This window comes from Megascapheus bottae, chromosome 1, assembly GCF_031878675.1.
Source record: "Megascapheus bottae isolate mThoBot1 chromosome 1, mThoBot2.hap1, whole genome shotgun sequence".
Taxonomy (NCBI): domain Eukaryota; kingdom Metazoa; phylum Chordata; class Mammalia; order Rodentia; family Geomyidae; genus Megascapheus; species Megascapheus bottae.
Window position 1 is genome coordinate 101,453,783 of NC_143509.1, and position 10,698 is coordinate 101,464,480.

A 10,698-nucleotide genomic window follows, 5' to 3' on the forward strand; every position below is an offset into this window, starting at 1 on the left:
TGATACCTGTCCATGGCGCCATACTGGAAATTAATGCAAAATTCAGAATTCTCATTTCAAAGTATATCACATAGCATGAACACATTTTCTCCCTTTGAGCATCACCAGGGTTTGATTTCAGAACTTGGCACTTGCTAGGCAGATGCTTTACCACTTGACACTTGAGCCCATTGTGCTACGCTTACTACTGAGGTAGGGCATCATTCTGGGTTGTTATCCTGTGGCTGGGATGGCAGGTGCACACTTTCACACCCAGCCATTTCAACTAATGGAGACTTAGAAACTAGCCTTGAACTTCAATTCTGATCTCTAACTCTAGCTAGGAATACTCCTGTGAGCTGGCATGCCCAGTTTTTATTGACAACATGACACTTTTTGGGGGGAGGAGGGGTTCTACCGTGGGCCTTGAATTCTGGGCCTGGGCACTGTCCCTGAGCTCTTCAAGTTAAGGCTCTTCAACTCTACCAGCTGGGCCACAGGGCTACTTCTGGTTTTCTGGTGGTTAGCTGGAGATAAGAGTCTCGCAGACTTTTACTGCCCAGGCTGGCTTTGAACCGCAAGCCTCAGATCTCAGCCTCCTGAGGAGCTAGGATTACAGGTATAAACCACTGACATCGGGCAATATTACACTTTTTAAGTAAGTTCTTTCATACTTTTGTAAATCTCTTGAAGGCTTGGTTTCTGCACTCTCTTCTGGTATATTTTGGTTGCACATCTGAGGAAAATGTAACCTAACAGACCCAGTTGGAAACAAGAAAGTGTGTTTGCCAACCATATGAGATCATTATGGATATAACTGCTGGACACAAAAGCGTACATGTAGCAACTTCTTAAAACTTGCAACTGGAATATAAAATCCGAACTCACTTAGGATGATATTGAATCCCACTGACCTAGCCAGGACCTGAAGTAGATACTCTGTCCACTTGTGAATTCTGTAAACCCCTCATCAGCCATTGTGAAAACACTGCTTCAAAATGTTGACGTGATTCACCAAATACCAATGACCAGAGCTGTTAACACTAATCTCAGCAGAAGAGTCTTGGGGACTCTCAAGCTCCTGGTGGGCGTCCACTCAGGGCATGAGCACTGTCCTTGGACAGCTAGAGCTCTACCACTACAACCACCACACCACTTCCAGCTTTTCTATGTATGTGGTACTGAGGAATCAAACCTGAGTCTTCAGGCATGCTAGGCGAACACTCTTATCACTAGGCCATACTCCCGGTCCCACAGTGATATTTTTAAAAATTCACAACTTTTTCTCAAATTTTCAAAGATAATCCACAGATCTCCCTAGATTTGTTTTCTTTGAAATGCTTGCTTCATTTATCCTTGAGAAATGTCATGCCCAGCATCCTGAGTGGTCGCGCTTGTTGCTGTTTGTGAGTCTAGTGGTTAGTTTAGCTGGTAATACCAACACAAGATGTATTGTCTTCCTTGTAAAGACAGCACACCCCAGGAAACAGCAGACTTCCTGTTTTATGACAGAGAAAATAGGAGGAAGGTCAGACGCTCTGCAGCAGTTAGTTGTTTCATGGCTCCATTGAACACATCTTGGGTGGAGCTGCTCAGGAAGCTGAGATCTGAGGATCGCAGTTGACAGCCAACCTGGACAGAAAAATCTGTGAGACTCTTTATCTCCAATTAACCAGCAGAAACCAGAAGTGAACCAGAAGTGGTTCAAGTGGTAGAGTGCTAGCCTTGAGCAGAAAAGCTCAGGGACAATGCCCGGGCTCTGAGTCAACATCAGCAACAATAACAAAAACAAACAAATCTGAGACCTGAGAATGGACAGCCAAGACAGGTTAAGGGGGAAAAAATGAGAACCTTCCACCAAAACGGTCAATACAAAAGGGCTGGACAGAACTGAAATGCAATCATTCTACAAATGCTACATTCTGTGCCTTTGAAAGCTCTAATATTTGATCTGAAGATACATAAAAATTGATGGCTTTTATCATGTAATTGTAAAATATCAATTTCATCAGCTCCAGAGGGAAAAATCAATTATTATTTTCACAACAAGGAATTCATATTTCTAAATGTGTCACCTGGGAATCATGTCGATTATTACCGCATTTTTAAAAATTATTCCCCAAAAAGGAAGAAGGGAAATGAGTTATTTAGAGAAGTCATTTTCCATCACAAATCGAGATCCTGCTGACATGAGGTGCCATGTTCACCTGTGTGAAGGGAAAGAGGTGGCAAGATGCTCTGAACCACGCCACGTCCTGGCTGTCCCTCCAGTGTCTCCAGTTTCCCTCCCTCCCTCCCTCTCTCTTTCCCTCCTACCTTCTCTCCTTTTTTCCCTCTCACCCTTCCTTCCTTCCTTGCTTCCTTCCTTCCTTCCTTCCTTCCTTCCTTCCTTCCTTGCTTCCTTCCTTGCTTCTTCTTTCTTTCTTTCTTTCTTTCTTTCTTTCTTTCTTTCTTTCTCTCCTTCCTTCTTTTTTGGCAGTATTTCAGCTTGAACTCAGAGCTTACTAAGCAAACGCTCTACCACTTGAACCAGGCCCAGTTAGTTCCCTTTTGCAACAAGACTGGAGAGCTTCCAATGGCAGACACATGTGTGAGCTGTCAGGCATCTGGCACCAAAGGAGGTCGGTGGGAGCTGGCGCCAGAGATGGAGCCACCAGCAGCGTCAGTTCCCTTTGAGAGCATGGTGTGTCAGTTGGTGACCTTTGGAGGCAGCTGATACTGTCTCTCAACTGCTGTCATGAGCTTACATCAGGATTTTTCTCTATGTATCCTGCATGTGGTCTGTCCTGTGACGACATAGCAAGAAGCACTCGTAGACACCCCCAAACACACCACACACACACACACACACACACACACACACACACACACACACACACACACACACACACACCCTAGCCCTTGCTAGACACTGTATATCCCACAATGGTGAGAATCAATTTCTTGCCTTTACAGTTTTCTCAACCTGTGGGATTCTGTTCTACTAACTGAAACATAAGGAGTTCAGGTTCAACAGCTACCCTGGCCCCCCCACTCCAAATCCCCCAGGCCCTCTTCCCACCAAGCCAAGCCCCCGCCCTTCGATGGCCCTTAGTCTGCCACGAGGCCCAGGCAGATCTTCTCCACTTGGCAGCTGGCTGCCGCTCACTTGATTTGAACAGATGCAAAAATCCTGTAATCTGGGCCAGATGTGAATCTGCCTTTTCTGCAAGAATGAGAGAAGGGCTGGGCAGCTAAAAGAAGCCGTGGGGAACCCGGGTAATTAATTCTGTTGTAACTGCTGGGCGGAGCTGGGCATGTGATTCCTGTGTGAAATCACATTAGGGGAAAGGCCATGTTTGGTCACAGCTGGTATGATGACATCTCAGGGACTGGAACTGACACGGCCCTGTGTTCCCTGTGTGGAGTTACCGTCCCATCCTGAGGCAGAACTCAGCCCCAAATTGCCACACCATGCATGAGGTCACAGGCGGGGTCTTTGTGAAGGCCAGGGACCCAGAGAGCTGCCAGGCGGGGCCTGCTGCCGCCGTGAGGACAGAGCGTGGCAGTGGGAGGGAGAGGCATGTAGTAAATAAAATGACAACTGCTAGGAAAAGCTTGGGGCCCGTGGTGGTAGCCTCTGTGTCTCCATCTTCCCATTTGCTGATCAACTCCACCCACTCTCATGTCCATCATTCATCCCACCGCAAGCAAGTCCTTAACCACTGCAAAATGAGCCACCATTTCAAAGTCCACTTTCATCTGCCACCCCCTTTAACATCTCCACGTCACCCCTGGGGGGTACCCATCTTGCAGGAGGAACCTCAAGAGTGAAATGGGAAGGGTCGGCTCAGATTTCTCCGTGGTCCCTCGTCCACTAGGCCTGTGGGCCAGACTGTGACTTAGAGTGGTGGGGACTCAGTGGTCTGGAGTCAGAACCCCCCCTCGGCTGGAGGTTTGCAATGCTCACGGGGCCACAGTCCACCCCTCACCCCTTCTGTTCCCAGTGGCTATCAAGATGGTCAGGGGCTCCCCACACTTCTCCATCAACATCTCGGGTGGGCGGTGCTGGCTCACGCCTGTAATACCAGCTACTCAGGAAGCTGAGATCTGAAGATTGCAAAGTTCAAAGCTAGCCTGGGTGGGAAAAATCCAGGATACTCTTATCTCCAGTTACACACACACACACACACACACACACACACACACACACACACACACACACACACACACACAGTGGAAGTGGCTCAACTGGTAGAGCATTAGCCTTGAGCAAAAAAAAAAAACCCCTCAGGGACAGCACCCAGGCCCTGAGTTCAAGCCTTAGGACCAGAACAAAACAATTTAAAAAAAAAAACTCACCTCCATTAAAAATGTCAGTGGATCTAATTTTTTTTTAAAGTTCTGAGATATCTGAATTTAATGACTGTGAAGGGACACAGAATGGAGGAAGAGAAAAGGGGAGAGGTGATTAGCCCATAACTGTTTCTGGGTATTTGCTCAGAACAAGACTCCCTTCCCCCCCACCCTTCCCACTGGCTTCTCTCATTCACAGACTCTCCCCACCCTTGGCCCAGCCACCAAGGGCAGCCAGTCTTCTGAAGGCCATTCATATGTCTCTCACACCACATCCGCCTGGGACCCACTGCCAAGGTAAGGTCAATGTAAACACTAGGATTTCCTTCCTGCAGTTTGCATAGGAAAATACTCTGAACCTTCATCTCTAGCCCATATGTTTCCAAATTGTAGCTGATAGTCTTGGAACTGTATCCCAAGCCAGCTCCTGATTCTGACAAACGCTCTATAGGTTAACAAGCCCTTTTGCTCCAGAGCTCCCTCAGTCTCCAGAGTTTGGATTTAATGGATCAGAATAGACATGTCTGAAAAGAAGACGTGCAAATGGTCCTTGGATATTCAAAACAAATGCTCACCATCACTAGACAACAAGTAAGTGTGACCCAAACCTCACAGGGGGTGTGACTGCACACCCCTGCAGATGCCAGAAGGATATGGAGGCAGACAGCCCTGCACACTGGTAACAGGAGCCTGAGCTGGGGCCACCACTGTGGAAATCAAAAATTTCTAGCAGAACTTCCAGGGAGCCCACTTCCACTGCCTCCAGCGGTACCAGGAGGAAAAAAATAAAAAGAGAGAGCTTCAGGTCATTAGAAAATCAGTACAAATAAAAATCCAAGTTTATTCTTGGGCTCTTGAAACTGGAGTTGTAATCCAGCAACTGAGGAGGCAAAGATTGGAGCCTCTCAATTAGAACCCAGTCTGGACAGAAAAATCTGAGAGAGCCGGGTATGGTGGCTCATGCCTGTAATCCTAGCTACTCAGGAGGCTGAGATCTGAGGATCAAGGTTCAAAGCCAGCCTGGGTACAAAAGGACCTGAGACTCTTATCTCCAATTAACCTCTAGAAAACGGGAAGTGGGGCTTGACTCAAGGATAGGGTGGTAGCCTTGAGCTGAAGAGCTCAGGGACTGCGCCCAAGCCGAGTTCAAGTCCATGACCCACAAAAAAAAAAGAAAAGAAAAATCTGAGAGACTCCATCTCCAACTGAACAGTAAAATGCCAGACTAGAGGCTTGGCTTAGGAATAGAACACCAGCTTTGATCAAGAAAGTAAGCTTAAGGCCTGGAGTTCAAGCCCTGCTACTGGCAATTAAAAAAGAAACAACAACAGAAAGCTAAAGTTTGAGAGCTCAAACTTTAAATCTAGGGGTTCTAATGTCTGGTGTCACCCCAACACATCAAATAAAGAGGCATGTAGTGGCAGAGGGCAGAGGAAGGAGTTTACTCAGGAACTTAGATGTGCCAAGGGGATTAGTAACAGGAGTGGCTCCGTCCTGGACGGGGCTTTAGGTGTAAATAGAGCCGTGGACGTAGACAGAGGTAGATGTGAGCTTGGAGGTGAACGGAAGCATCTTTAAACCCACGGTCACCCCGGGGCCTGCCCATCACGACTTCAGCCCCCAGCCCCGGAAGTTGTTTCTCATCCCTTGAGGGAAGTGACCTCTGGTTCCCTTGAGATGTTCCTGGCCCCAGAGGCTTGGCCCTCACTGGGGTGGGGGTGGAGGGCTCTGCCAGGCCCCGAAGACCCGTCACAGCTGCTGAGTTCAGCTCTCAGTGCTCACATGGTGTCTATCAGTTCCATGTTCCTGGTTCTTAAGCTGACTCCAAAGGGACTGCAGGGAGAGCGGTTCAGAGCAAAGACAAATCCAAAATGCAGACGCAAGCTCTTTTCCTGCTTTTAATTCATTTGTGGGCTGCCTAAAAGTGAATCTCTGCTGTGTGTGTGCGTGTGTGTTTACACGTGTGTGTATGTGTGCAAGTGTGCTCGTACTAGTCCTGGGGTTTGAACCCCGGACTTCTGGGAAGTGTTCCTAAGCTTTATTGCTCAAGGCTAGATAGAGTTCTACCACTGAGCCACAGCTCTACTGCCAGGATATTTTTTTAAATATTTTTTATTGTAATTAGTAAAAGGGTTACATGATATTTGCCAGATAGGAGGTGCATTAATTCACATACATTGATACCCTTTCACATGTCTTGGTCCCCATTACCCTCCCCCCCTCCCCCCCACCCCGTCTTGGTTTTCCCCCCTTCCCTATCAAATTTCAAATAACCTAATACAAATAAATTCAATATATCAGATAACAAAGTGAGATACTGTAACAATATGAGATACCCAAGGGACAGCAAAGGAGATGAGAGACAACATAGTACATTAAGGACAACAGTTATTCGCTATATGGCTTTTGTTTCAATATCCCTGCCAGGATATTTTTTTTCTAGTTAATTAGGGTCGGGGGAGAAGAGTCTCATGGACTTCCTGCCCCGGCGGGCTTCAAGCCATGATGGTCAGATCTCAGCCTCCTGAGTAGCTAAGATTACAGGTTCGAGCCGGTAGTGCCTGCCTTGAGCCAGTGCTCTTTTATGAAAGCAGTTTCTAAGAGTCTGTTTCTCCCTGAGTAGTCACACCCCTGGGTTCTACAGGAGTACCAGGCCTGGGGTCTCAGGGTTTAGGTGAGTGGAAAAAAATGTGCACTTGGTCTCTGTTGAAAAACCATGTGGAAAGTTCTAGATGCCACAGGAAAATTCTACTGCTCCATTTCCTTCTTGCAGGTCTCCAAACTAACTGGCATAAAATGAAAGGCTGTTGGAGCAGGTAATTCCCCCCCACCCCAGAGCCCTTTATTTAGCTGAATACTGAGTTCAGTGGTACACCAATCTCAAAGAAAACCTGTGGGTGGACCTTTTCTTCAAATGCCACATTCACCGTGAGTGTGACAGGCACAGCCAGGAGGACTTGGCGTTCACTCTAAAGCCAAAGGGCGGGAGCCGGAGGGACCCACCATCCTTCATAGTGATTTAGGTGAACATTTTGTTCTCAGAGTCATGTGGCAGGTCTTTCAAACAGTTCTTTTTTTGTTATCAAATGTATTCCTTCTCAAACACCTGCTGATCAGAAGGGCCGGTGCATTTTCCTGAACACTGCAAGGCTCCATTGCACTTCTGGTCCTGTCCAGGGACTGGTCTCAAATATCCACTGGTGAACAGTTGGGTCCACTCTGCATCTCCACCTCCTTCTGGCACATTCTAAGAACTTCTCTCTTCTACCTGAGATGGCCTCCAACACTGTACCACAGGTGGGCATGAGACCCCCACAGGTGCAAGTTCTGCTTCTGTTTCTGGAATCTAAAAGAACAAAGAATCCTGGAGTCTGACCAACCAAGGACTCCTCCTCCACTCTGGAGATCTTGTGTGAAAATCCAGCTGTTGCAGAGACAGCAGGAAAGCTAAGAGTTATAGAACCCCCGGCCCTCCCCGCACCTGCCTCACAGTCCTGGATCCATAGCAAGCCTTATAAATTACCCAGACTCACGCCTATCATCCTAACTACTCAGGAGGCTGAGATCTAAGGACCGAGGTTCAAAGCCAGCCCGGGTACTACATAGCCTTTGAGACTCTTATGTCCAATTAATCACCAGAAAACCGGAAGTGGTGCTGTGGCTCAAGGGGTAGGGCAGTAACCTTGAGGAGACAGAGGTCAGGGACAGTGCCCAAGGCCCAGAGTTCAAGCCCCAGGATGTGGCGTGGGCTTCCCTTCCAAGCAGGAAAGCAGCCACACCCTCCCTGGAGCCTGCTGACCTGCTTCTCACCCTGGCCTGGCAGTGTCTGTGTGTATGTGTGCTCCTGTGGGGCTGAGTACAGTGGCTTCCAAACCAGGAATGGAATGGAAGGAATGGAAGGTTTGGACATGGCCTATGGGCCCCAGACCCTAAACAACTGCACAGATCCCCAGTGCACAGCAACTCCTGGGGGTTCTCCTGCCCTGGGAGCTCCGGGGACAGACTCCGTGTGTCTCCCTCTCCCAATAAACCTCCTGATAATTCTCCTTCTGTCCATGACTGTCCCGAGTGGGCCTCAGGGATGGCTGCCTGCAGAAGGTTAAAGCTCAAGAGGGCAAGCAGTCGTTTCATAGCAATTTTCTTTTAAAGATCAAAAGGAGCTGTGCTCTTCCCTGCCCACAACGATCACTTCTGCCCCACAGGGATTTGAGGTTTGACATGGAATGTGGTGTCGTGAATGGAATCCTGCAGTGGGGAAAGGGCCTGTGTGGAGGAAAAGCCCACGTGTTCACTCCCCGTGTGTCGTGCCCCCAGGTGCAAATATTCCAGTTTATTGAACTCCTTCCCTCAGTGCTGAGCTTCTAGGTGTTGGGTTTGGGGAATGGCAAACAGAGCTGCCAGGGCCACTCCCACACCTGTCTTTCTGATGGGCTCCACAGGAATCGGTGGGCCCTGGGCATGGGGTGACTTGCTGTAGCAGACATAGCATGTCATGGTCCACAGTGGAGCCAGTTCACACCCGAGCCCTGGGTGCCAGGGGCTCCATGGTCCCCACCTTTGCCAAGACTTGCTGCTGTCAGTCTTCAGTCTTCGCCATTCCAAAGGCTGTGTCATGGTATCCCACCGTGGGCCTCATTTTCATATTCCTGTTAGCTAACATGGCCGGGAAAATTTCTATGTGTTTGACAGGACAGATGGACTATCTTCTAAAAGGCCTCAGAGTAAAATCCCTGGTGTCGCCAGCCGGTGGTCTCTGCTCAACTCTCCTGTCTGCTGTGGCACTGCAGCCACAGTCCAGGTGTGGATGAATGGGTGTGACCACAAAGAAGCCAGACTCAGAGCGTCAGATGGCCAGAAGCTCTGCCCCAGGACCTCCGTTCCTGATGCAGCACTGAGCCCTGCAAGCCCACGGTACTTCATTTCCTTTATAGATGCTCTCTTAGCAAAGAAATTTGTCAACATGCAGGAAATCCTGCTTGTTTACTTGGATCCAAATGGGCCTGTAGCCATACACATTTCCAAATATTCGCAACATGCAGCTCCTTGGAAATGTACGTAAGCTCCTCTCATCCTCCAAACGTGGGATTTATCAGGTCTTGCAGTGTTTATTCTTGTGCAATTAGCAACATTATTTCTGGAGAAAGGGCTCTGATAAGTCTATTCATATCGTTTTCCTACCAGCCGCTCCCATCTTTATGCATGCTCTCATTTGAGGGTTTATGTGAAGTTTGGGTAAACAGAGCTCTTCTGAGTAATTAGTATCCAATTAGGCCACAGTTGCGTGCCTGTGTGAGTCAAGATCTTCTCCAACCTTTGGGAAGAATTAAATAGGTCAAGCCTCTGTTTACGGAGCACCGCATGGACTGCCTGCCTGCCCCAGGCGTTTCTTTTGGCTCATTCTGAGTAGCTCAATGAGTAAATCAAATTCTCCAGTTTTTGTTGGTCCTCAGTACTAGTGAAGGGTCCCTGATACCCCAGGCCCTTCCTCTCTGCCCATGTCCAGTATCCCTAGGGAGCTTCCATCCCTCCTTCCCCCCCCCCCCCCCGCATGTCACCAGGAAGCCACCTCCTGACACAGAGGGAAGAGCTCTGACCTGCCCTGGGAGGAAAAGGTCAGAACCCCATCCTATTTCTAAGGATGCCTGGAGTGACAGCCTCCGGCCAACCTATACCCCAGCCTAACAGACTCCCCCAACCATGGGAGACAAGCCCCATGACGTTCAAGTCCCTTAATGTCAAATGTAAGTCAGGCATTGCATAAAGCTTAAGCATGTCAGCCTGCACCTTTTCTCTTATTATTTATAATACTTTTTTTTGGCCGTGATGTAATTTAAACTCAGGGCATATAGTGTAAAATTTGAGGTGCACCTGCCCCCCGCACCAGCCCCCTTTCTCTTTATTTTGGGGGTAGGGTCTTATGCTTTTCTGGGGGAGCCTCAGATGTTGGTCCAACTTCTACCTCCACGGCAGTGGGCTTACAGAGTTGCAAGATGGCATAAGGCCCTTCTCCTGTATCTGTTAAGTCAGTTTTAGATCACATATTATCTAATAAACGTCAAAATTCTACATACAGTTCTTAAACTGTAAAGAAAAGCAGTGACAAGCAGCCATGGTCAGGACAGGTGTTGTTTTTTTTTTTTTTTTTCTTGAACATTTTCCATCCTGCAGCTGGTCAGATCCAAGAAGGCACGCCTTGCCCAATAGAGGGTCACCTTGGGTCAGGATTGGGAAAGAAAGCTGTCTACAAACACTTGTGCATTTGCTCCTGGGGCTTAGCAATTCCCACCATTCTGAGTCTGAACTATTTGAACCTGAGTTACACTTTTAAAAAACATTTCCACATGTATCTTCTAAGAACGAGACATTCTCTGACGTAAACAGTAG